The sequence below is a fragment of the Rattus norvegicus genome, chromosome 1 (assembly GCF_036323735.1).
Source record: "Rattus norvegicus strain BN/NHsdMcwi chromosome 1, GRCr8, whole genome shotgun sequence".
NCBI classification, from domain to species: domain Eukaryota; kingdom Metazoa; phylum Chordata; class Mammalia; order Rodentia; family Muridae; genus Rattus; species Rattus norvegicus.
The window spans coordinates 172,806,394-172,832,273 of NC_086019.1; the positions used below are offsets into that span (position 1 = coordinate 172,806,394).

The following is a 25,880-nucleotide window of genomic DNA, read 5'->3' on the forward strand; positions in this document are numbered from 1 at the left end:
GGAGAATCTGAGAGGAACTGGGAGAAGAGAAAACATGATCAAAATACAGTGTATAAAAATTTGTCAATAAAAATTAAAACCCCAAGGTACAACAGTGGCATGGTTGTGGGGGCATGAGGTGGGGGCATGAGGTGGGAGCATGAGGTGGGGGGCAAGGTGAGGGTGAGGTGGGGGTGAGGTGGAGGGTGAAGTGGAGGGTGAGGTGGGGGTGAGGTGGAGGGTGAAGTGGAGGGTGAGGTGGGGGTGAGGTGGGGTGAGATGGAGGGTGAGGTGGAGGGTGAGGTGGAGGGTGAGGTGGGGGTGAGGTGGAGGGTGAGGTGGAGGGTGAGGTGGGGGTGAGGTGGAGGGTGAGGTGGGGGTGAGGTGGGGGTGAGGTGGAGGGTAAGGTGGAGGGTGAGGTGGAGGGTGAGGTGGGGGTGAGGTGGGGGTGAGGTGGAGGGTGAGGTGGAGGGTGAGGTGGAGGGTGAGGTGAGGGTGAGGTGGGGGTGAGGTGGGGGTGAGGTGGAGGGTGAGGTGGAGGGTGAGGTGGAGGGTGAGGTGGAGGGTGAGGTGAGAGTGAGGTGAGGGTGAGGTGAGGGTGAGGTGAGGGTGAGGTGGGGGTGAGGTGGAGGGTGAGGTGGAGGGTGCGGTGAGGGTGAGGTGGAGGGTGAGGTGGAGGGTGAGGTGAGGGTGAGGTGAGGGTGAGGTGAGGGTGAGGTGGGGGTGAGGTGGGGGTGAGGTGGAGGGTGAGGTGGGGGTGAGGTGGGGGTGAAGTGGAGGGTGAGGTGGGGGTGAGGTGGAGGGTGAGGTGGGGGTGAGGTGAGGGTGAGGTGGAGGGTGAGGTGAGGGTGAGGTGGAGGGTGAGGTGAGGGTGAGGTGAGGGTGAGTGGAGGGTGAGGTGAGGGTGAGGTGGGGTGAGGTGGAGGGTGAGGTGGGGGTGAGGTGGAGGGTGAGGTGGAGGGTGAGGTGGGGGTGAGGTGGAGGGTGAGGTGGAGGGTGAGGTGGGGGTGAGGTGGAGGGTGAGGTGGGGGTGAGGTGGGCAGATGTACTGTTTTCTTATTGGATTTCAGGTCTGCTCAACAGAAGGGAATCCATGCTTGGTACACTAAATCTGTCCAAAACCCATGAATGGCAGTATGACTTGAATGAGATATGTCTCCATGTGCTCCCTGTTGATGGTGCTCTTTGAGAAGTCTGTGGAACGAACCTTTAGAAGGCAGAGTCTGGGTTCTACAGCCAGGTCCCATTTCCTGTTCTCTGTTTCCTGTGTGAGAATAAAATGTGACCAGTCTGCTACCTGACTGCCAGCGGCTTCATACTCCTGCTGCCATGCCTTTTCCACCATGGTGAACTATGCCCCTCTTTTTTTTTTTTTTCTTTTTTTTTTTCAAAGCTGGGGACCGAACCCAGGGCCTTGCGCTTCCTAGGTAAGCGCTCTACCACTGAGCTACATCCCCAGCCCCACTATGCCCCTCTGAATTGTAAACCAAACAATGCTTTCGCTTCCTAAACTTGGTTTTTGCAAAGGTATTTTATCACAGTAACATAAAAGTGAGGAATAGAGATGCAGAGGTCATAGGCCTTAGGCAGAGAGCCTACTGCTGTCTCCTGAGCGGTGTGTCATCAGCTGCAAAGTACACACAAACAGAAGCAAAGGGCAGTGGCTAGGAATCAACTGCTGGACTGAGAGAGACACGGTTTTGATCCAACCTCTATCATCAGGTCAGTTCTCCATTTATAGTGGAGACAATAATCCTAGCCAGCTTATGGAACTCTTCTAAGGATTAACTGACAGTTGAAATGCCTCACATTTGACCATTTTCTTGTTTTAAAGATCATTATTACTTGCACTACCATAGCAGATTCCATGAGGTGCACGTGCACACACACACACACACACACACACACACACACACACACACACTTTTTTATTTTATTCATTCTTTTTATTTATTCCTCTCTCAGATACTACATCCTGACTGCAGTTTTCCATCCCTCCAAGTCTCTCATCTCCCCTACCACCCTTTTTTCCTCAGACCCATCCACCTTATCATCTGCTCTCAGAAAAGAGCAGGCCTCCCAAGGACAACCACCAAATACAGCATAACAAGCTAAAATAAGACCAGGCACATATTTTTACATCAAGGCTGAAGGAGGCAACCCAATAGAAGAAAAGAGTCCCAACGGCAGAGTTAGAGACAACCTCTGATCCCACTGTTAGGAATCTCACAAGAACACTGAGCTATACAACCACAACATATATGCAGAGGACCGAGGTCAGAGTCACACAGCCTCCTTCATCTCTGTGAGCCCACTTGAGTCCAGATCAGTTGGTTCTGTGGACCATGTTCTTGTGGTGTGTGCTTGATCCCTCTGGTTCCTCCAATCCTTCCTCCTCCCCCTCCACAGGACTCCCCAAGTTCCACCTAATGCTTGGCTGTGGAACTCTGCATCTGTTTCCATCAGTTTCTGGATGGAATCTCTCTGGTTTCTCTGAGGAGGATTATGCTAGGCTCTGGTCCCAGCACATCCTGCAGGCATGACAAACTATAGGTTAAAAGTTTTGTGCCTGAGTTGGTATCCAATCCCCATGAGGCACATCTTAAAATCATGGGTTAGAGTTCACATGAAGAACAAATCAAGGAGAGACTCCCCAACAACAGAGCAAACAAAGGGCAGAATAGTAAAAGAAAACAGCTTTCATTTGAGAGCAAGATCAAAAGGGGGGAAGATTTGTGTCTTGGTTGAAATAAAAAGGAAGGAGCATTTCTAAGAGCGGTTAAATAATGGTATCTTCACAAAAATCCTACTGGGCACCAAAAGAGGGTATAATAGTGAAGCCGGCAAGCATAGCGAATAGCTTAGCAACCAGGGACTCCTCTTAACTTGGGCTATACACACACCTGTCCCCTTACAATACATTTATTAATCTAGGACCTTAGCTCTTAGTAAGTTCCTCTTTCCTCCAACAATTGTCAAAAACACCCACTTTGTGGACAGTTTCTATTCAAATGTATTCTACATATGTCTGGGTATGAAAGTAAGGGGGCCAATATAGCCTATAGTAATTTTGGGTGCATGCACAATAAGGTAAACTGTGTCCTCTGGGTGTTTAAGGGCAATTCCCTATTTACCATCTTAAGCCTATGCGTAATTGGATCTGTGTATGACTAAAGTCAGACACATTATGGGAAGGATATACACAGAAAGCAAAAGTTCTGTAACCCAAACCTGCCATTCAAAATACACAACTGCCCTATTATATCTCTGAACAACCAAAGCCCTCCTTCCTTTAGACCTATAAAAAACCTTTACAACAACCTCTAGCCTTTGCATAATCTCTTGCTCAAGTGGCCAGACATCACTCTTGACAACACATCTGATGAGTACTATGGCTTTGCTTTTGGAGAGTTTCTTTATTACTTTGTAATTTGTGTGCACTTTTATTTAAATTCTTTGAATAAGATGCCAAGAACCTTCAAACACACAGTCCAGGTGTCAACCACTGTTAACAGAGGAACTGGATATACGGCCCTTGTTCTGAGAGAGCTGCCATGAAGAAATGGCTGCGGGAGCCTAATCTTGAGGCAGTGTATTCATCCCTGACACTAATCAATCAGACTTGCGTGAACAGAGTGGCTAATGATTGTCTACAGTAACCTTCAGCAAACAGAAGCTCAGCAGTAGAGTGCCTTCTGAAAATACAGACATTCAAAAGTTCAGAGACTAGGCGCTAGCTAGCACCATCAGTCCAAATCTATTGCCATATGAATACATTATTATTCAGTGACAAGTTCACTGAAGCCAACATTTCAGTGCCATAAAATACATGGCTTATTTCTAATTTGTGTCAAAATAACACAAAAAAAAAAATACCAAAGGAAGAATTCCCCTGTAACTTTCATGATAAAATATTAACTTCGTTGTTTTATACACATCCCTATTTCAAATTCAGCATCATTGTCAATAAAGACACATCAATCCTAAGCAATGTGCTATCATTTGGGAGTAAAAACTCCACGGTTCTTAAACCAAACATGAACATTAAATACCACAAGTTGTCAGAAGCAATAATTCCATGTCACATGCACAGAAATTGAAAAGCATTTGCTGTTGTTAAGGGAAGAAGAAACCAAGCTTCAGTACTAGACTGACCAGGACTCAGATTGCTCAAGGGCCCTTAACCCACACACTCTCAGCTGCACCTACGAGCCTGCACAGCAGAGCTGTCACAAGGGCGTAATGCAGGTAAGATCCTGGCACAGTCGGTGCTCTCAGTCAATGGAGGCATTTAGTGCTCCCATGCAGCTCTACCAAAATCCAATGAAGGCAGCAGCAGAAAACATTCAACCAGTTTTAGTCTCCAAACCTATGCTCTCCATGGATTCTGGTATACAAACTGTCATCTAATGAACGAATAGCAAGTTTAGAATGCAACTTTAGGGACGTCTGCTCTGGCTATGTGCAGCTGAGCTGCAGAGGAAATGCTTTGTGATCTAACCCACAAGCAACTTGTCTTACGCTAAATTAAAAATGCACAAGGCACTCAACTCTCACATTTATAAGAATTTTAAGTTTTAAATATGTAAATGTTCAATATGAAGGGTAAAATTTTAGCTTAGCTAAGACCACAGATTATTAAATAAAAACTTTTGCTAGTGTATATTGTAACTTAACCACTGATTGAGAAGGAGTACTATGCAAATGATTTGTTTTCAGGGAAAGAAGTCATCAATCCACAGATTCATTTATCTGATTAGTTTCTGAAGCCCTGCAATGGTACTGAAAACCATGTGATTGAAATCAATAGAGCACACCATTTGCAGACACTGTTGCCCAAAGAAAGGCAATAAGCCTTGGGCATGCTATTAATATGATTTTACTGACAGCTTCAAATTTTTTAAAGGCAACTGAAAATAAAGAGGCTTTCTCTTTTGGAGCCAAAGGATGTTTCTCTTCAATTAAAAAGAAACAATCATTGTCCTTTTACTGTGATGATTCAAATGTCCTCTGTAACATTTGAAGGGTAATATTGATATTACACTTCTTTTTATCCATTAATTTATTTAGTCACTTTACATCCTAACTACAGCTCCCTCCTGCCAGTCCTCCCCTCACACAGCCCCTTGCCTCCATCCTTTCTCCTCTGAGAAGTAGGAGGTACCGCCTGGTACTAACCCACGCTGGCACCTCAAGTCACTGCAGGACTAGGCACATCCTTTCCCACAAGGCCAGATGAGGCAGCCCAGTTAGGGGAACAGAATCCACAGGCAAACAACAGAGTCAGAGTAAGTCCCTGTTCCAGTTGTTGGGGTGGGAGCACCTACATAAAGGTCAAGCTGCACATCTGCTGCACATGGGCAGGGCAGTGTAGGGCCAGCCCATGTATGCTCTGGTTGGTGGTTCAGTCTCTGAAAGCCCCCAAAGGTCCAGGTTAGCTGATTTTCTTTTACTTCCTGAAATAACTGTTGGGCATATGACAACTGTCTGTATTCATTGCAGTTTGAGAGACTGAGACAGAGGATTATTTGAGCCAGTCATTTGACACCAGTCTGGGTAACAACACAGAAAGACCCTGTCTCCAAAAAAACCAAACAAAAGCAAAACAAAACAACAACAACAAAAAAAAAACTACACACACACACACACACACACACACACACAAAGGATAATCCTGATTGAAATTGATTGAAATTAAACTGAAAGCCACTTCTGTCTGTCATATCTTTATCTAATTTCATATCCTTTTTAACAAATAAAATAATTCTTTAGGAAACAATGATTACAGATTTATTTATAAAAGGCCCTTACAAATCAATATAAAAATCCAAAAGTCTGAGCCCCCAGATCTCTCCTCAAAAACTAACCAAGCTCATGCTTTCCATGTGCTGATGATGGACTGATATCCTTTGGATAAGCTCTTCATCCAAAGGGTTTGTGTGAGCTGGAGGCCTACGTTTGGTAGCTTTTCCCAAATGCACAGTGGCTGTTTAAGGAAGTTGAACTGGAATGTGGGCATAGATACTTTTCTGAAAAGGAAACTATAGGGCTGGGCACAGCAGTGCACACCGTTAATACTCGGGAGACAGAGGCAGACAAATGCATCTCTGTGGATCCAATGCCAGCCTGCTCTATATAACAACTCTAGGCTGGGGTTATATAATGAGATTTTGTCTCAAAAAACCAAACCAAACAACAACTTCAGAAAAAACAAACAAAGAGAAACTACAAAATATCATCACGTTTCTTGTCCCTGATGTATATATTTATTTACAGTACAATCTAGATAACTGCCAATATACCTTTATAAGTGGAATAAATGCAAATAATTTTCTCTCTCATTTATTCTCCAGATTCAAGACAGATCCATTGCATTTCTAAACCCTTCTCAAACCTACCAGCTGGTTATTTGGGTGTTTTGTGTTGCGGCGTGATGTGTTGTTGTTGCTGTTGTTTCTTTTATTCCATGCTATAGCACTATCATCTTGTAGCTCTCTTGCAAGGACTTTCTAATTAGTCATCATGACTGCACCTCAGGCCTCTCGTTCTAACCAGGGGACTCAGTGACATTCGAAGCTGATCATGTTCCTTCACTCCCACCAGAACCACCTCTGTCAGTCCCAACAATGCTAAAGCACATTCCTATGAGGTGTGCCTTTCATTTTTGACACACAGAGTTGCAGAATTTAATGACTGCCCTGAGGGACTGAAGTCTTGCTTTGTTCCAATATTTTCTTGCTAGGTCCCATTTCTCCGTCTTAGAATGAGAATGTTACTCTCCGCATGATGGAAGTAAGCAGTTTTCTTGTTGATTTTCCAAAGGCTTATAGATAAGAGTATGCCTTGACTCGACGCCCCAGTGTAGAGGAATGCCAGGGCAGGGAGGCAGGGGGGAGTGGATGGGTGGGTGGGGGAGCCCCCTCACAGAAGCAGGGGAAGGGGGATAAGGAGAACGGCCACAGGAATACCCCAAGTCACCTTCCCCACCAGGAGCAGAGATCTCTCTGAAACCATGAGCCTAAACAAACCTTCCTTCCTGAAGTTGTCTCTGTCAGGTTACTTTGCCACAGCAATGAGAAAAGTAGCCAACAGATACAATAATGTATCCAAATATATGTGCCATGGGGGAGGGGTCCTAAAAGAGGAGAAAGAAACAAGGGGCACGGATAATGTTTTAAGAAATTATCAAAACTTTCAAATTTAATGGAAAAATGATGTATACATCAAGGAATCTTAACTCCAAGAAGCATAAGCTAAAATAGGCCTCTGAAGCAGGAAGATTGTAAGAGCCAGAAAACTGAGAGATCTACTGCGAAATGGTATCTTCTAGAAATAGCTACTTAAACAAAACAGAACAATAGAAATGTCAATGGACATGTTTACAAGGGGCCCCATGTCCTGGAGTTCCCCCTCCCTCCAGGCAAAGAACTACAGGCAACTCTTGACTGACTGAAGAAGGAAAATTACCATCTCCAGGGGATGAGTCCCATTATTGGCTGCCCAATGCAGAGTGGTCAGCCTTTAAACTACATACTCACAAGCAAGTAAATGAACTCAGTAGGTTGTGGTGCCTGTGTGTGTGTGTGTGTGTGTGTGTGTGTGTGTGTGTGTGTGTGTGTGTGTGTGTGTCTGTGTGTAACAAACATAATCAAAGAAAAAAGGGTATCAACTTAAACATAGAAAGGAAAGGGAGGGGTTTGAGGGAGAGTTGTTGGGAGGAGTTGTGGAGGAAAGGAGGAAGTGATATAATCTATTTCAACTAAGAATATTTAAAAAAATGAATACTCCTACATACTATAAACCAAACTGTAAAAAATTAAGACAAAAATTTAAAATCAGCAGGAAAGAAGCAACGTATCATATACAAGGACTTCTCAGTATCCTAATAAGATTCTCAATAGCAACCACAAAGGTCAAAAGGAAGTGAACTGACAGTAAACGTTCCGAAAGGAAAAAACAAGGAAATTTGCCAACAAAAAATTCTAAATGCAATTATCACTCAAAAGTGAAAGACAGCTAGTATACTAATAAGTCAAAAATATAATACACACACATTCATACATACAAGTACACATATCCTTTTATTAATTAAAAAAAGAAAACTCACACTGAATTGAGCATGATTTTAAAGTGATTATATCGTGTGATGAAGTGAGGTGTACTTGGGAATACAGAGTTGATTCAACATATAAAATTCAATGTAACAACTATATTAAATGCACATGTGTAAACGAACATGGCCATATTGACACATGCAGAAAACACTTGATAAGCCAATATCCTCTCGTGACAGGAACACTCAAGACAGTGGTAACAGCAGCGTGCTTTCTCAACTGACACAGGCAGCTGTGCACCTCTGTCAGCTGTGTGCCTCACAGCTAGCATGCTCAGTGCTGAAAGACTGGCCTCTCCCTTACGGTCAGGAATGAGACAAGCCTATCTACCCTTACCACTTCTGTTTACAACTGTGCTAAGATCTGTATCACTGGGTAACTGGTCCACAAAAGAGAAAGCATCTAGATTATAAAGGAATAGACAAAGAGTCATCTCTATCTGTAAGAAATGGCATGATCTTGTACACATAGGAAAACCTAAGGAATATACATACACAAGCTAATAAATGGCATCAGGTTACAGGTCAGAAGATCAACATACAAAAGAGCTCATATTTCTGTATACTGGCAAGAAACAAAAAGAAAGTGAAGTTAAGAAAGCAATTTAATCTAACAGTATTTAAAAGCAAGAATGACCAAAAAAGTCTGGAATGCTGAAAACTATAAACTTTGCTGATAAAAATTGGATAAGCAAATGGAAAGGTGTTTTTCTGCATATATTGGAAAATTTAGTATTTCCCAAATTTATCTGTCAATTAAACATGATCCATTCCAAATTTTCAAATATCTTTCTATAGAAATTGATGAAATAAGCTTAAAATTCATAAAAAATATAAGAAAACCCAGAATAGCCATATAAATCTTAAAAATAAACAGGATAAAATGAGCCAGGTAACTTTAAGGCTAGCCTGAACAACAAAATGATATGCTCTTTTAAAAATGAATTTGGAGAGCCATACTTTAAGATGTCAAAACTATAATAATTAAACTAGGACCAGTGATGCACACCTATAATCCCAATTACTTGGGAGGTTAAGATAAAAGAATCAATGGTGCTCACCTCTTCCAAAAAAAAAAAAAGAAAGAAAGAAAGAAAAATATAACCTAGTAATTCAAACAGTAGTGTGGTACTGATCATTGGCACGGGTAGACATACCAATCAACAGAGCTAAAATTCCAGGACTATATCTATACATATGTAATGAATCTTTTCAACATGATACCAGTTCTATAAGGAAAGAACATAATTAGTACTGAGACAACTGAATATGAATCTCAACCTTAAATCACACTTACAATGCAAAACAAGTCAAAGACCTAATATAAGAACCACAACTTCAGAATAAATATGGTGATAAATCTTGCTTGTGTGTGTACATGCTTGCATGTGCAAGAGAGAGAGAGAGAGAGAGAGAGAGAGAGAGAGAGAGAGAGAGCGCAAAGGCTGACACTGGATGTCTTCTACAATTGTTTATTCTGAAACTGAAACTTTCTAATTCAGCTAGACTATCTATCTGGCCATTGAACTCTAGGGATCTTCCCACCTCTACTTCCCCAGTGGTGGGATTACAGGCACACATCGCTATACTTGACGTTTTGTTGTTGTTGTTGTTGTTGTTGTTGTTGTTGTTGTTGTTGTTGTTGTTTAACATAGGTGTTGGGCATCAAACTCAGGCCCTTGTGAGCAAGCACTTTACCAACAGAGCCATTTTCCCACCCTCAGTAAATCTTTGTAACTTTTGATTAGTCAACCATTTTTTAGATCTGACACTTAAAACATATAAGAACCAGACGGGAGAAATAGATAAATGGGGTTTATCAAAACCTAAAACATCTGTGCTCTGAAGACCACTATCTAGAAAGGGAGAAACTAATTCAAACAACTGAAGGAAATATTTGTAAATCCTACATTGAATTGGGGTCTAACATACCATGTGGCTCAGCAATGCCATGCCTGGAGCAGGGGAACTGGAAATCTTACTCACACATATCCTTAAACAGGAATGTGCACAGTGGCAGTGTTTGTGACTGCCAGAACGTTAGATCCATCTCCAGGGACGGCCTGCTGATGAACAGATCAACGAAATGTAACCTCATAGACCAGAATGTTATTTAGCCACTAATATCGGTACAAACCTTTCAAACAGCCATAGACAATATGAGTACACGTATAAGTAAGCAAACCCACAAGGACAAAGAGTTGATGAAAGACTGCAGGACAGCAGTGTGGCATGCCCCACTCTGCTCCCTGAAGTTACCTGTGCTAGGTACAAGGGGAGCAGTAACCATGTCAGAGGGGAAGTGACTGTTAATGGGTACAAGCCTGCTTGGTTAGAACATAGTGATAGTTGTATTAATACAACCACAGAATTGCACACTTAAAAGGGTAAGTTATCCGAAATGTAAGTTCCACCTAAATTTTTTAAATTTAAGGTATTCCTAAACATTCACCAATGTTAACATAAGCAAAGTGGTGAGGGTTGGAATGGTTCAAGGATCCTGTGGGAAATAAGTCTCAACAAGATTGATATTAAAGGAAGGAACAGAACAAGAGCCACACCCCATGCTGACGGACAGCTTCTTATGTAAGGACTCACGCATATGCATAATCTGAGCATGGGACAGCAGAAATGGTAACTTCCAAGACACCAAGAAGAAGGGAGGAGAGCATGAACACAAGTGAAGAAAGGACGGAAGCAAACATTTCTCTTAAGGCCAGGGTGCTCCTTGGAGCTATACCCTCCTGGGCTGACTTTCTAGTGTAATTGGATGCATCTTAATGGTGTCAAGTTGGGTTTCCAGGCCTTCCTGAAACTGTCACTCAAACAAGATAAAGGAAATACCCAGTTTGTCAAGCCCTTGCCTATCTCAGAATTGATCACTTTGATAAGTGGATCCAGTACTCGATATTAAGGTTTGAGTTGTATATCCAAAATATACAAAGAACTCAAGAAGTTAGACCGCAGGGAGACAAAAACCCTATCAAAAAATGGGGTTCAGAGCTAAACAAAGAATTGACAGCTGAGGAATGCCGAATGGCTGAGAAACACCTAAAGAAATGTTCAACATCTTTAGTCATAAGGGAAATGCAAATCAAAACAACCCTGAGATTTCACCTCACACCAGTGAGAATGGCTAAGATCAAAAACTCAGGTGACAGCAGATGCTGGCGAGGATGCGGAGAAAGAGAAACACTCCTCCATTGTTGGTGGGATTGCAAACTGGTACAACCATTCTGGAAATCAGTCTGGAGGTTCCTCAGAAAATTGGACATTGAACTGCCTGAGGATCCAGCTATACCTCTCTTGGGCATATACCCAAAAGATGCCACAACATATAAAAAAGACACGTGCTCCACTATGTTCATCGCAGCCTTATTTATAATAGCCAGAAGCTGGAAAGAACCCAGATGCCCTTCAACAGAGGAATGGATACAGAAAATGTGGTACATCTACACAATGGAATATTACTCAGCTATCAAAAACAACGGCTTTATGAAATTCGTAGGCAAATGGTTGGAACTGGAAAATATCATCCTGAGTGAGCTAACCCAATCACAGAAAGACACACATGGTATGTACTCATTGATAAGTGGCTATTAGCCCAAATGCTTGAATTACCCTAGATGCCTAGAACAAATGAAACTCAAGACGGATGATCAAAATGTGAATGCTTCACTCCTTCTCTAAAAGGGGAACAAGAATACCCTTGGCAGGGAAGAGAGAGGCAAAGATTAAAACAGAGACTGAAGGAACACCCATTCAGAGTCTGCCCCACATGTGGCCCATACATATACAGCCACCCAATTAGACAAGATGGATGAAGCAAAGAAGTGCAGACCGACAGGAGCCGGATGTAGATCGCTCCTGAGAGACACAGCCAGAATACAGCAAATACAGAGGCGAATGCCAGCAGCAAACCACTGAACTGAGAATAGAACCCCCGTTGAAGGAATCAGAGAAAGAACTGGAAGAGCTTGAAGGGGCTTGAGACCCCATATGTACAACAATGCCAAGCAACCAGAGCTTCCAGGGACTAAGCCACTACCTAAAGACTATGCATGGACTGACCCTGGACTCTGACCTCATAGGAAGCAATGAATATCCTAGTAAGAGCACCAGTGGAAGGGGAAGCCCTGGGTCCTGCTAAGACTGAACCCCCAGTGAACTAGACTGTTGGGGGGAGGGCGGCAATGGGGGGAGGGTGGGGAGGGGAACACCCATAACGAAGGGGAGGGGGGAGGGGGATGTTTGCCCGGAAACCAAAGAATTATTACTAAGTATTAAATAAATTTTAAAAAGAGTAAAAAAATAAAAAAAGTAAAAAAAAAAAAGGTTTGAGTTGAATGTTCTACTTCTGAGGTGAGTCTTTCTAACTCACAAGGAAAAGGTGGTTCCCCTAGAGAAAAACAGAAACCATTAACAGAGAAAGAGGAATCAATTCTAGGCAAGCATAAACAATAAAGGTAGTCTTAGTTTTTGCCTGTGTTAAAAAGGGTTGCATTTCACTACTTATGAAAGGAAAATTATTCATTTGTAGAGAATTAATGAAATTTTCTATGTAGATTATAAATGTTCTCCTATAGCCAGCACTTCCACTTCTGGGAATCAATACTATAGAAATGCTCATGAATGAGACATTTACTGAACTATTGTTTCAAACAGTAACATGGAGGCAGAAGCTGGACCTCTACCTATAGGAAATGGGTTAGTAATGTTAGTAATTTATTCGTGCTGCTGGATAAAATTATTTAAAATATGGGCATATCAAAAGATCTCTAAGAAATTGGTTTTATCTTGATATTATTTTTTGAGTTAGCATACAGTATAACAAATTCCACTATGACAGTTTCATGTATATCTTGTTCTGATTCATCCACCTTCCCTTTCCCATGGTGCTGACCTCGTCTGCTGATCTGCCTCCCCTCCTTAAGGAGCCCTTCCTTCTGCCTTCTTGTCCATCTCCCTCTTCCTTGGGTATTGTCTTCCCCTCCATAGCCTCTTGTCTCTTACCTGACTCCCACTGAGATTTGGGACCCACATATGAGAGAAAGCAGGCAGTGCGTGTCTTTCTGACATAATTTTACTTAGCATAATGACTTCCAGTTCCATCCATCTTCCTGAAACTTGCCATCATTTCATTTTTATTTGTCTTTAAATTTGTATTAATTTACTAGGTGGGAGTATGCCATGGGCAAATGTGGAGGCCAAACGATAACTTCTGAGAGGTGGTTCTCAAGATGTGAGTCTTTAGCAGCTGACTCTGGTCGGGCATGGCAGCAAGTGTCATTCCTTACTGCAGAGCTATCTCACTGGACCATGACTCCTTTTTCCTTTGTGACTGTATACAGAGAAGCATATATCCTTAATCCATTAACCTGAGAGTAGGCCTCTAGAATGGCTCCATGTCTTAGTTAATGTGAATAATACAACAATAAACATGAATGTGCAAGTACAAGACACTAATTTTAAGAAAAGAAAAACATTCTCAAGGGATAAGGTGGAGAGCAATAAAAGATACTGACACCATCCCCCATCTGGCCTCTGTGCATATGACAGACCCCTACAGCAACACACACACACACACACACACACACACACACACACACACACACCACACGTGTACAAACACAACACACATGTCCACACAAACAAAATTAAATTAAAATTTAAAATTTTTTTCATTTAAAGAATCATTATTTAGCTATTAAAACTTATCATTTGGGAGAAATACATAGAAAGAGATACTTTAAAGAAAATCTATGTAATTCTACATCACTTTCTTTTTATAACTCTGTACATAGCATTGCTTCTTTCCAAAATCTGTAATGAATCAACACTTTAGACCACACTTAGATCCATGAACGTCTATCCAGATAACACAAAGACACATAATTTTTAGAGACATGATATCATTCTGTAGTTAAATTGGTCTGGGACTCACTATGTAGCCCAGGCTGATCTCAAACTCAAAATTATTCTCCTAACTCAGCCTCCTTAGTGGCAGGACTACAGTTGCATGCGCTGTGCCTAGATTTAGAGGTAGAATTTAAATACACACTTTCCAGTAGATTCAGAGACTGATAATGATCATGTTTTAATGCTCTCATAATTTCAATTATTCTAGAACAATATTTTGATGTTTCCTCAATATAAGGGAATATAGAAATTATAAAATATAATTCCACAAAAGTTACCAAAACAAGCTGCTTATATGGAGTGCAATAAGCACATTTGTTTTGTGAATCACCTATTATCTCAAATAAAGCCTGAGGGTAAAGGTAAAAGAGCAGTCTTTCTTGAGTAGCTAATCATCATAGCAAACGCATTTCATAATGAAATAGCCTTTTGTTCCGCTCAAAACCTATAGCTTGCCTCCTTTATTTCTAGTGACTTCTCGTGTTTTTCTTGTACTAATACTTTCTTCCAAAACACAAAGATTAATACAGCAGTGTGTATGAGCATTCTTCATAGTTCATACTTGTTTGACATATATTTTATGTAAGCATCTATGTTTGGTCTTACAGAAATAGAGGGCACAGATACAAAAGCCCTGGCCAACATCCCCATAACTACAATCCAAAGCAAAAGCTAAGGCATAGTAGGTACCATGTTACCATTTCTCTAAGGAAGAGATGATTTTTTTTCAATACTGTGAAAATTAAAAGTTCTTAAGGGGTCACACCTAAGGAGACATAGGTCCATCCCTGTGTTCTCTTGGGATGGGGGTTTAGTCCCTGGGAGCTCTGGTTGGTCGATATTGTGTTCTTCTTATGGGGTTGCAAACCCTTCAGCTACTTCAGTCCTTTCTCTAACTCCTCCATTGGGGATTCTGTTCTCAGTTCAGTGGTTGGCTGTGAGCATCTGCCTCTGTATTTGTAAGGCTCTGGCAGAGCCTTTCAGTAGATAGCAATATCAGGCTCCTGTCAGCATGCACTTCTTGGCATCTACAATATTGTCTGGATTTGGTGGCTGTATATGGGCTGGATCCCCATATGGGACAATCTCCAGATGGCCTTTCAGTCTCTGCTCCACATTTTGTCTCCGTATTTCCTCCTGTGAGTATTTTTGTTCCCCCTTCTAAGAAGGTCTGAAGCATCCACACTTTGGTCTTCCTTTTTCTTGAATTTCATGTAGTCTATAAATTGTATCTTGGGTATTCCAAGCTTTTGGGTTAATAGCCACTTTATCAGTGAGTACATACCATGTGTGTCTTTTGTGATTAGATTACCTCACTCAGAATGATATTTTCAAGTTCCAGTCATTTGCCTAAGAATTTCAAGAAGTCATTGTTTTTAATAGCTGAAGTTTTGATTAATTGTGCAAATGTACCACATTGTCTGTATCTATTCCTCTGTTGAAGGGCATCTGGGTTCTTTCCAGCTTCTGGCTATTATAAATAAGGCTGCTATGAACATAGTGGAGCATGTGCCCTTGTTATGTGTTGAAGCATTTTTGGGTATATGCACAGTGTTATAGCTGGGTCCTCAGGTAGTTCAATGTCCAATTTTCTGAGGAAGCTCCAGACTGATTTCCAGAGTGGTTGTACCAGCTTGCAATCCCACCAGCAATGGAGGAGTGTTCCTCTTTCTCCACATCCTCGCCAGCGTCTGCTGTGACCTGAATTTTTGATCTTAGTCATTCTGACTGGTGTGATGTGGAATCTCAGGGTTGTTTTGATTTGCATTTCCCTGATGACTAAGGATGTTGAACATTTCTTTAGGTGCTTCTAAGCCATTCAGCATACCTTAGCTGTGAAATCTTTGTTTAGCTCTGAACCCCATTTTTTATTTTTTTCTCTGATTGACTCTTTTTTTATTTTTTTATATTTATTAACTTGAGTATTTCTTATTTACATTTCGATTGTTATTCCCCTTCCCGGTTTCCGGGCCAACATCCCCCTAACCCCTGCCCCTCCCCTTGTATATGGGCTTCCCCTCCCCATCCTCGCCCCATTACCATCCTCCCCCCAACAATCATGTTCACTGGGGGTTCAGTCTTGGCAGGACCAAGGGCTTCCCCTTCCACTGGTGATCTTACTAGGATATTCATTGCTACTTATGAGGTCGGAGTCCAGGGTCAGTCCATGTATAGTCTTTGGGTAGTGGCTTAGTCCCTGGAAGCTCTGGTTGGTTGGCATTGTTGTTCATATAGGGTCTCGAGCCCCTTCAAGCTCTTCCAGTCCTTTCTCTGATTCCTTCAACGGGGGTCCTGTTCTCAGTTCAGTGGTTCGCTGCTGGCATTCGCCTATGTATTTGCTGTATTCTGGCTGTGTCTCTCAGAAGAGATCTACATCCGGTTCCTGTCAGCCTCCACTTCTTTGCTTCATCCATCTTATCTAGTTTGGTGGCTGTATATGTATGGGCCACATGTGGGGCAGGCTCTGAATGGGTGTTCCTTCTGCCTCTGTTCTAAACTTTGCCTCCCTATTACCTGCCAAGGGTATTCTTGTTCCCCTTTTAAAGATGGAGTGAAGCATTCGCATTTTGGTCATCCTTCTTGAGTTTCATGTGTTCTGTGCATCTAGGGTAATTCAAGCACTTGGGCTAATAGCCACTTATCATTGAGTGCATACCATGTGTGTTTTTCTGTGATTGGGTTAGCTCACTCAGGATGATATTTTCCAGTTCCATCCATTTGCCTATGAATTTCATAAAGTCATTGTTTTTAATAGCTGAGTAATATTCCATTGTGTAGATGTACTACATTTTCTGTATCCATTCCTCTGTTGAAGGGCATCTGGGTTCTTTCCAGCTTCTGGCTATTATAAATAAGGCTGCGATGAACATAGTGGAGCATGTGTCTTTGTTATATGTTGGGACATCTTTTGGGTATATGCCCAAGAGAGGTATAGCTGGGTCCTCAGGTAGTTCAATGTCCAATTTTCTGAGGAACCTCAAGACTGATTTCCAGAATGGTTGTACCAGTCTGCAATCCCACCAACAATGGAGGAGTGTTTCTCTTTCTCCACATCCTTGCCAGCATTTGCTGTCACCTGAGTTTTTGATCTTAGCTATTCTCACTGGTGTGAGGTGAAATCTCAGGGTTGTTTTGATTTGCATTTCCCTTATGACTAAAGATGTTGAACATTTCTTTAGGTGTTTCTCAGCCATTCGGCATTCCTCAGCTGTCAATTCTTTGTTTAGCTCTGAACCCCATTTTTAATAGGGTTATTTGTCTCCCTGCAGTCTAACTTCATAAGTTCTTTGTATATTTTGGATATAAGCCCTCTATCAGTTGTAGGATTGGTAAAGATCTTTTCCCAATCTGTTGGTTGCCGTTTTGTCCTAACCACAGTGTCCTTTGCCTTACAGAAGCTTTGCAGTTTGATGAGATCCCATTTGTCAATTCTTGATCTTAGAGCATAAGCCATTGGTGTTTTGTTCAGAAAATTTTCTCCAGTGCCCATGTGTTAGAGATGCTTCCCTATTTTTCTTCTATTAGTTTGAGTGTATCTGGTTTGATGTGGAGGTCCTTGATCCACTTGGACTTAAGCTTTGTACAGGGTGATAAGCATGGATCGATCTGCATTCTTCTACATGCTGACCTCCAGTAGAACCAGCACCATTTGCTGAAAATTTTTTTCCATTGGATGGTTTTAGCTCCTTTGTCAAAAATCAAGTTACCATAGATGTGTGGGTTCATTTCTGGGTCTTCAGTTCTATTCCTCTGCTCTATCTGTCTTGCACCCCATTTTTAAATAGGGTTATTTGTCTCCCTGTCATCTAACTTCTTGAGTTCTTTGTATATTTTGGATATTAGCCCTCTATCAAATATAGGATTGGTAAAGATCTTCTCCCAATCTGTTGGTTACCATTTTGTCCTAATGACAGTGTCCTTTGCCTTACAGAAGCTTTTCAGTTTTATGAGTTCCCATTTGTCAATTCTTGATCTCAGAGCATAAGTCATTGGTGTTCTGTTCAGGAAATTTTCCCCAGTGCCCATGGGTTTAGGCTCTTCCCCACTTTCTCTTCTACTAGTATCAGTGTATCTGGTTTTATGTGGAGGTCTTTGATCCACTTGGACTTAAGCTTTGTACACAGAGATAAGAATGGATCGATTTGCATTCTTCTACATGCTGACCTCCAGTTTTATCAGCACCATTTGCTGAAAATGCTGTCTTTTTTCCACTGGATGGTGTTAGCTCCTTTGTCAAAGATCAAGTGACCATAGGTATGTGGGTTCATCTCTGTGTCTTCAATTCTATTCCATTGATCTACCTGCCTGTCTCTGTACCAATACCATATAGTTTTTATCACTTTTGCTCTGTAATACTGCTTGAGGTCAGGGATGGTGATTCCCCCAGAAGTTCTTTTATTGTTGAGAATCATTTTTGCTATGCTAGGTTTTTTGTTATTCTAAATGAATTTGCAAATTGCTCTTTCTAACTCAATGAAGAATTAAGTTGGAATTTTTAGGGGATTGCATTGAATCTGTAAATTGCTTTCGGCCAGACGGCCATTTTTACAATATTAATCTTGCCAATCCATGAGCATGGGAGATCTTTCCATCTTGAGATCTTCAATTTCTTTCTTCAGAGACTTGACGTTCTTGTCATACAGATCTTTCACTCTCTTGGTTACAGTCACACCAAGGTATTTGATATTATTTGTGACTATTGTGAAGGGTGTCGTTTCCCTAATTTCTTTCTCAGCCTGTTTATCCTTTGGATAGAGGAAGGCTACTAATTTGTTTGAGTTAATTTTATACCCAGCCACTTTGCTGAAGGTGTTTGTCAGGTTCAGTAGTTCTCTGGTGGAACTTTTGGGATCACTTAAATATACTATCATATCATTTGCAAATAGTGATATTTTGACCTCTTCTTTTCCAATCTGTATTCCTTTGATCTCCTTTTGTTGTCTGATTGCTCTGGTTAGAACTTCAAGAACTATGTTGAATTAGTAGGGAGAGAGTGGGCAGCCTTGTCTAGTCTCTGATTTTAGTGGGATTGCTTCTAGTTTCTCTCCATTTAGTTTAATATTAGCTACTTGTTTGCTGTATATGGCTTTCACTATGTTTAGGTATGGGCCTTGAATTCCTGTTATTTCCAGGACTTTTATCATGACGGGATGTTGAATTTTGTCAAATGCGTTCTCAGTATCTGATGAAATGATCATGTGGTTTTTATCTTTCAGTTTGTTTATATAGTGGATTACGCTGATGGTTTTCTGTATATTAATCCATCCCTGCATGCCTGGGATGAATAGCCACAAAGGGCCTGCAGGTAGTGTGCTGTGGAGTCAGGCAAACATTCAGAATGTTGTTGGATGCTCACTTAAAGTTCCTTGATCTTCTGGTTTTTAAATCTATAGCCTTCCATCTAACATAAAAGGTACTTGCCAAACAGGACCTGGAGAGGTAACTAAACTGATAAAGTGCTTGCTGCTATTCCAGAGAACACTGCATTAGACCATATCAAAACTAACTGTAACTCCAGATCCAGATCATCTGACACTGTCTTCTAACTTCCAAGGGCACCTGCCCATACATACCTGCATCTTACATCAGATACATTACACATGAAGCACTCCCTCGGATATATTTGTTTGTGGTCACAATAAGTCACTATTCCTGAGTGCCAACTTATCTATAGTGCTGCTTACACTGCCAACCGAGATGGAGTTGGTAGTCTCTCTAGGATCACATTTCAATAGAGACAGTGTTATCAGCCTTTACAAGTGTCTGTAGACCCAAGATATCCCTCAAAGTCCTGATGACATCTCCATTTAGTTTATTCTGCATTCTGAAATCATGATTACCTTTTTAAAATCAAAGATACTCAGGATTTTTAAATTTTATTTTAGCTGTGATGCTTCTTTTTATAAATTATTATAATCACTACGACCACGTTTTGCACAACTTTTTAACATTTCATTTTAGTTCAATGGTACATTAAATTTTCTTTGTGGGCTAACTCAGACACTTACCCATCAATAAAAACAGGCTGGGTGGGAGTGGGGAAACCGAGTTGTAAACATTGTATTAAAACAGATCTATAGGTTCTATTTGAAAATGTGAAATTAACTGTAAAGTAAAATAATGGCCTCATGACTTGAAAGCCCCCTAAAAAGGGTTTGGAATATCCTTTGTAATATGAAATTTAACTAAGAAGACCACAGTCTTGAAAAATTGTTTGCAGGGGCAGGAGAAAAGAGGAAGTGTACATGAAATACAACATGCACATCACTTGTAATAAATGCTATATAATTCCCATAAGACTGTGGGAGAGTGATTAATTTGATCAGGAGGGCATATCAAAATATTTCACAAAGACAGTAACACTTGGGTGGTGCATTTCAATGTAATTCAGACTAATCAGTGTGCTGAAAGCTACTAAAAAGGCGACCCAGGAGGAAAGCTGTGAAGGCATGCAGGAGCTAGCAGGAAAAGACAGTCACTAGGCCACAAGTGGGAAAAAATGGCAGTCCAGGAAGGAGAGCACTGTGACTTTCTGATGACATAGCTGGGAGACCTGTGGTCTGATATTCTCCTGGGATTAAATGCAGGCTAAAGCCTATGAAGGCTGAAAACTCCGAGAAGCCCTACCACACTGAGGTAGAACTCAGAAGGATTTACAACCTACAGCAGTAGGCATCAAATTCTCTCGGTCCATAAAATTGATCCTGGATTTGTAGTGTCCCCAGGTGACAGAAAAAATAAATATGATCCTCCTCTAGAGGAACATGACCTCAGATTGTTTCTTCAATTTTGAAAAATATATCTGACACACAACTGACATTAAAATAAGAAACAAAGTACAAAATCAAACAAGAATAAAACCTAGAATATAAACTCAACTGAGACTTCAGACATTAAATTATGAAGCAGACCTTGAGTCAAGGAGATAAAAAGAAGAAAAATTTGGTTAAGTAATAAAACAAATGCAAAAATTAGCAAAAATGATATTAATGCAAAACACTGTTCTTATTTCAAAGGAATATGGAATAATTATTCAATAAAAATGATTAACAGTGGCCCAGGAACACATTCAACCTGCCCCAAATATCATGTTCCAATATGGAAACAGTTTTCTGAAGATTTTATAGTTATAGAATGAGAGAAGGTCGTAAGTCAAGAGAGTTTTCCAAGGACACTGGCAGGAACTCCAGGCAGGCAGGAAGTCTCTGCTTCAGGTCTCTTACATAGCTGAGAGCCTTGCTGGTTCAGGGCAGGAAGAGCTAAGTGGTCCAACAATGCATTCCAAAGGCTTTGCATGAGAGTCGCAAGGCCTTAAGTAAAGCAAAAGGTAAGGTAAGCAATGGACGGCTATTAAGGGAACTATAAATAACGAAAAATAATTTTTTGTTCTGGATTTACAAAATTCTAACCCTCTACAATCCTCAAGTTCTATCAGTATAATGTAACCTTGAACTCGGGTGTGGCTTTTTTCCTTCTAGAAACCTTAGTTCACAAAAGAATACAGAATCTGAGAACTTCAACTGCAAACACTAAAAAGGAATCAGCCTAACAGCCAGAGAAACTCAGAGGAGTTGTAATTAGAAGATCGATCTATTGAAAAAGTTCATCCAGGGACATTGAGATGTCTCGGTGGGCAAAGGCACTTGACACCTAATCCTGACATCTTAAGCTTGATCCCCAGAAGCCATGAAGAGAACTCACTCCATAAAGTTGTCCTCTAACATTCACATACATACCACAGTATGTGTGAACCCACTTTCTCTCTGTCTCTTCTCTCTCTCTCTCTCTCTCTCTCTCTCTCTCTCTCTCTCTCTCTCTCTCACACACACACACACACACACACACACACACAGGACAAATTTTTCCAAAATGCATCCAGACTGAATCAAAAAGAAAACAAAAGAAACCAAGAAAGGCGAATAAAGAGATTTGACTTTTAATAAACTAGGAAAAATGAACATTTAAATAAAATCAGAATGCCACTGAAATGAAGAGAAGACTAAAGGCCAGAGCGAATATTACATGCCAACAAACAAGACTCTCAGAAGAAATGGGGAAATTATTAGTAACATGAAACTTAACAATTCTAAATACTGAGGGGGAAAAAGTCAAAACTAACACTACTGAGAAGATGGGTCACTGACCACTAGAAAGTCACCTTCTGAACAACAAAAGGTCAGAATCAGAATCAGGCTTCATGGAGAATTCTACCAAATGTTTAAATCATTAATTTCAGCTTCTTTCTAACATTTCAGAAGTATAGAGAAAGGGAAACTTCCAAACCCATTTGAGGAAGGCAACATTATTCTGATAATAAAGCCAAATACACCACTGTACGCCAATACCCAGATAAAAATAGGTACAAAAACTCAACTACAAAATTCAAGCGTACATTAAAGGAGTAACACTAGGCTGGAGAGACAGCTCAGTTGTTGAGAATGTGTACTGCTCTTGCAAAGGACACAAGTTTGATTCCCAGCAACTCATAGTTTCCTTCTAATTCTAGCTCCAGGGCATCCAATGCCTCTAGCCTTCAACAGCACCTACACACACAAATCATAGAAATAAATAATTAAATAAAAATCAACTTACATGATAAAGTACATTTAACAAGAGTAAGGGTAAAAATCACAATCACGGGGTTGGGGATTTAGCTCAGGGGTAGAGCACTTGCCTAGCAAGGGCAAGGCCCTGGGTTCGGTCCCCAGCTCCAGAAAAAAAAAAAAAATCACAATCACATGAATATCTCCATAGATGTTTAAGCACAGGATAAAGATATATGATACAACTTATATAAAGAATCCAAAATAGACAAATCAGAAAAAATAATATAATATTGGGGTGAAAGAAGCAAGGAGGTATGAGTTAAAGCATACCAAGTACTAGTATATCTTACACATGAGTTTCTTATGAGCTTGGTATTATATTTATCTACAAACTTGAATCTAGACTATCCCAGGTTATATTTATGAACCTTCATGACTAAAGCCAGAGCCTAAAACCTAAGTGCCAAGGACCAGCCTCAGCTTGGACAGAGGTTCTGAGGAAGGGGTGCCTGGGAACTGCAAAAGAATGACTCGAAGTCAAATAGTGGGTTACAAGCTGACAACCTATGCTCTGCTCCAGACAGCTTTTTCTTGCTATTCTAAAAACTCTCTGGATATCTCATCTCTTGCATATCAAAATGGCAGACTTTTATTTACATATCAATTCAGTCATTACCCCAGGTTCCCTTCTGATTATCCCATGAATCATATCCCATGACCCCAGCCTCTTGATTCTTAGAGACAATAAGCATATATATTTTTAACACTGCAAAAGAATTCAGAGCTCTGCCTGCCTTTGTTAAGCACAAACAATAAGCTAGTGGGGTAGGACCCTGCCCTAAAATAACCATTGCTAGCATGCCTGGGACTGGACATAAACTCCCTCTGTCCCAGGCTGACCTTGAACCTGGGAATCTACCAGCCTTTGTAAGTGCAAACAAACAAAAACTTAGCTGAATGAGATCCTGCCTTGCGATCACCACTCCCTAAATCTCTTTAGCTCCCTCCTTAGCATCTTTCTAACAAGCTGGCCCATAGTGCAGCTGCCTCTGTTCTTTTAGATCTGTGAAGCTCCTTATACAATTCATATTGCATCCTTACATTTTGCATAGTTGAAATTATATATTTTTGAACTCACAGTTTTGTTTTCATAGTTCTACCCATAGCTTTAAGGGCTGTCCTGAAGGTCTCAGCATTTACAATTTTGCTGAGACATGATGCACCCTTGACTCCTGGATTCCTGCTGTTATGGAATCATTAATCTTGGCGGAGAGAATATTTCCTGAAGGAAATAAAATATATATATATATAACCTTACACCCACAGCAACCATCAACACTTAGGGAGGCCCATGCCCTGCTGGCTCTATTCCAGGGGCGGGAACCACATCACACCATCCCCTACATGGCCAAGCTGGACGCAGCACCTAAGTCCATCACAGGATAATGAATAAGGCATCTATCTGATCTATTTGGTCATGTCACTGTGAGTTACCCTATGATAAATATTTGATTCAACTCAAAACATCTCTAGGAAGTTCTGTGCAACAGTAAAACCATGCCAGGAAGCTTGGTAAGGTAGAGCGGGCTTGAGACCTGGAGACTCAGTGGGCACACACCTGAGATTTAAGTGACTCCTCACTCCTTGCCAGATTCCTGGCCTGGAACATGTGCCACACTCCCCATATAAGGAAACATGACTTGTGATCAAGTAGGCCCAGAACAGAGTTCTTCGTGCTAATGAGGTACCTAGAGGCCCTGAGGGCTTAGCCAACAAGCTCTTCCCAGACATTCCTCCCTGCAAAAGGTATTTAATCTTGGGTCAGACCCTGAGAAGTAGATATACACCCATTTTCTGCGATGAACAACCAATAAACAATATAGAAAAGATGGACTGTCTCTATCATCCACCAACACCATGGGAAAGGTGGAAAAGGCCTTTGCCTACAGAACCTTAGTTTAATTCTCTCGTAGACGGCTGCTCAGCTCTTAAACAACTGCTGCCAAGCTTACGACAATCGCCTACACACACACACACACACACACACCTCCCTGACTAGATGCCAGTCTCCAGCCTGCATGCCTGATTCCATTCTCTGCTCTTCGGAGACTCCCAGGGGTACCTGGATGTCCAAGAGTCTAAGAACCCCACAGCCCTGGCCTCATCAGAGACCCAGGGGACCCCCAAAACAGCTCCAGCTTTCCCACATCTCAGACTGTGCTTCCCCACCCCCAGAGCAAGCAGCGTCTCAGCGCTTCCCTGAAGCCCACCCAGCACCAGTCCAGTGAGATAAGCACAGTCAAACTCCCTGAGTTTCACCACCCCCACCTCCCCAAGCAGCCATGCCCTGAGGTGGGCAGAACACAGATCAATGAAGTTCTGCGATATGGCTGTATGCAGAGCAGTAGATAAGCACAAGGTAGGCGTTGTGGTATATGCCTGTAATCACAGCATTTGGGAAGCTAAATCAAAAGGAACATGAATTTGAGGCCAGTGAGATGCTGACTCTATCCCACACTCAAAAACATGTGGGAAGAAACTCTGAAACTTTTGAACATAACCCCATTTTAGTCTATTTATAGAAATAATAAATACCTGACAGCTGTCTGGATCTTCATTATATGTAATCTTGGCCAGGAGTAGGATGGCTTTGAGGGGTAAAAGTGCCTGCTGTCAAACCTCAGGACTTGAGTTCAGTCCCCAGGGCTCATATAACATAAAGGGAGAGTCAGTTCTCTCAAATCATCTTCTAATCCCCAGGCACAGCGCACCATGGTACACAGGGGCCCTGCCCAAGAAGCACTTGCTGACAAGAGCCTGGTATGGCTGTTCCCTGAGAGGTTCTGCCAGCACCTGACTAATACAGATGCAGATACTCACAGCCAACCATCAGCCTGAGCCCATAAGAAGAGCGAGGGGAAGGACAGAAGGGGCTGAAGGGGGTTACAACCCCATAGGAAGAACAAGATCAACTAACTGAGCCACCCAGTGCTCCCGGAGACTAAACGTGGAGAGACCCATGACTCTAGACGCAGATGTAGCAGAGGATGGCCTTATCTGGCATCAATGGAAGGGGAGGCCCTTGGTCGTGTGGAGGCTTGATGCCCCAGTGTAGAGGGACTCTAATGTGGTGAGGTAGGAGTGAGTGAGTGAGTGAGTGAGTGAGTGAGTGAGTGAGTGAGTGAGTGAGTGAGTGAGTGAGTAGGTAGAGGAGCACCTTCATAGAGGCAAAGGGAAGGTGGGAGAGGGGGGAAAAGATGGGGAGGTTGTGGAGGGGGATATCATTTGAAATGTAAATGAATAAAATGATTACTAATAATAAG

The 25,880-nt window shown here is 41.6% G+C and overlaps 1 protein-coding gene across 11 annotated transcripts in view; it reads right to left on the reverse strand.

The window, feature by feature from the left end:
- The window catches only part of Stk33 (serine/threonine kinase 33), a 182,241-nt gene that overhangs the window by 95,233 nt on the left and 61,128 nt on the right, over nucleotides 1-25,880 (reverse strand). For 3 of the 11 annotated variants that reach the window (XM_039094535.2, XM_063279334.1, XM_063279337.1), the window contains one exon: nucleotides 23,696-23,839. The exons of the other annotated variants lie outside the window; for them this stretch is intronic. The gene's annotated coding sequence lies outside the window, so the exon portion shown is untranslated. The remainder of the gene's footprint in view (nucleotides 1-23,695; nucleotides 23,840-25,880) is intronic. 11 annotated transcript variants of the gene reach the window in all.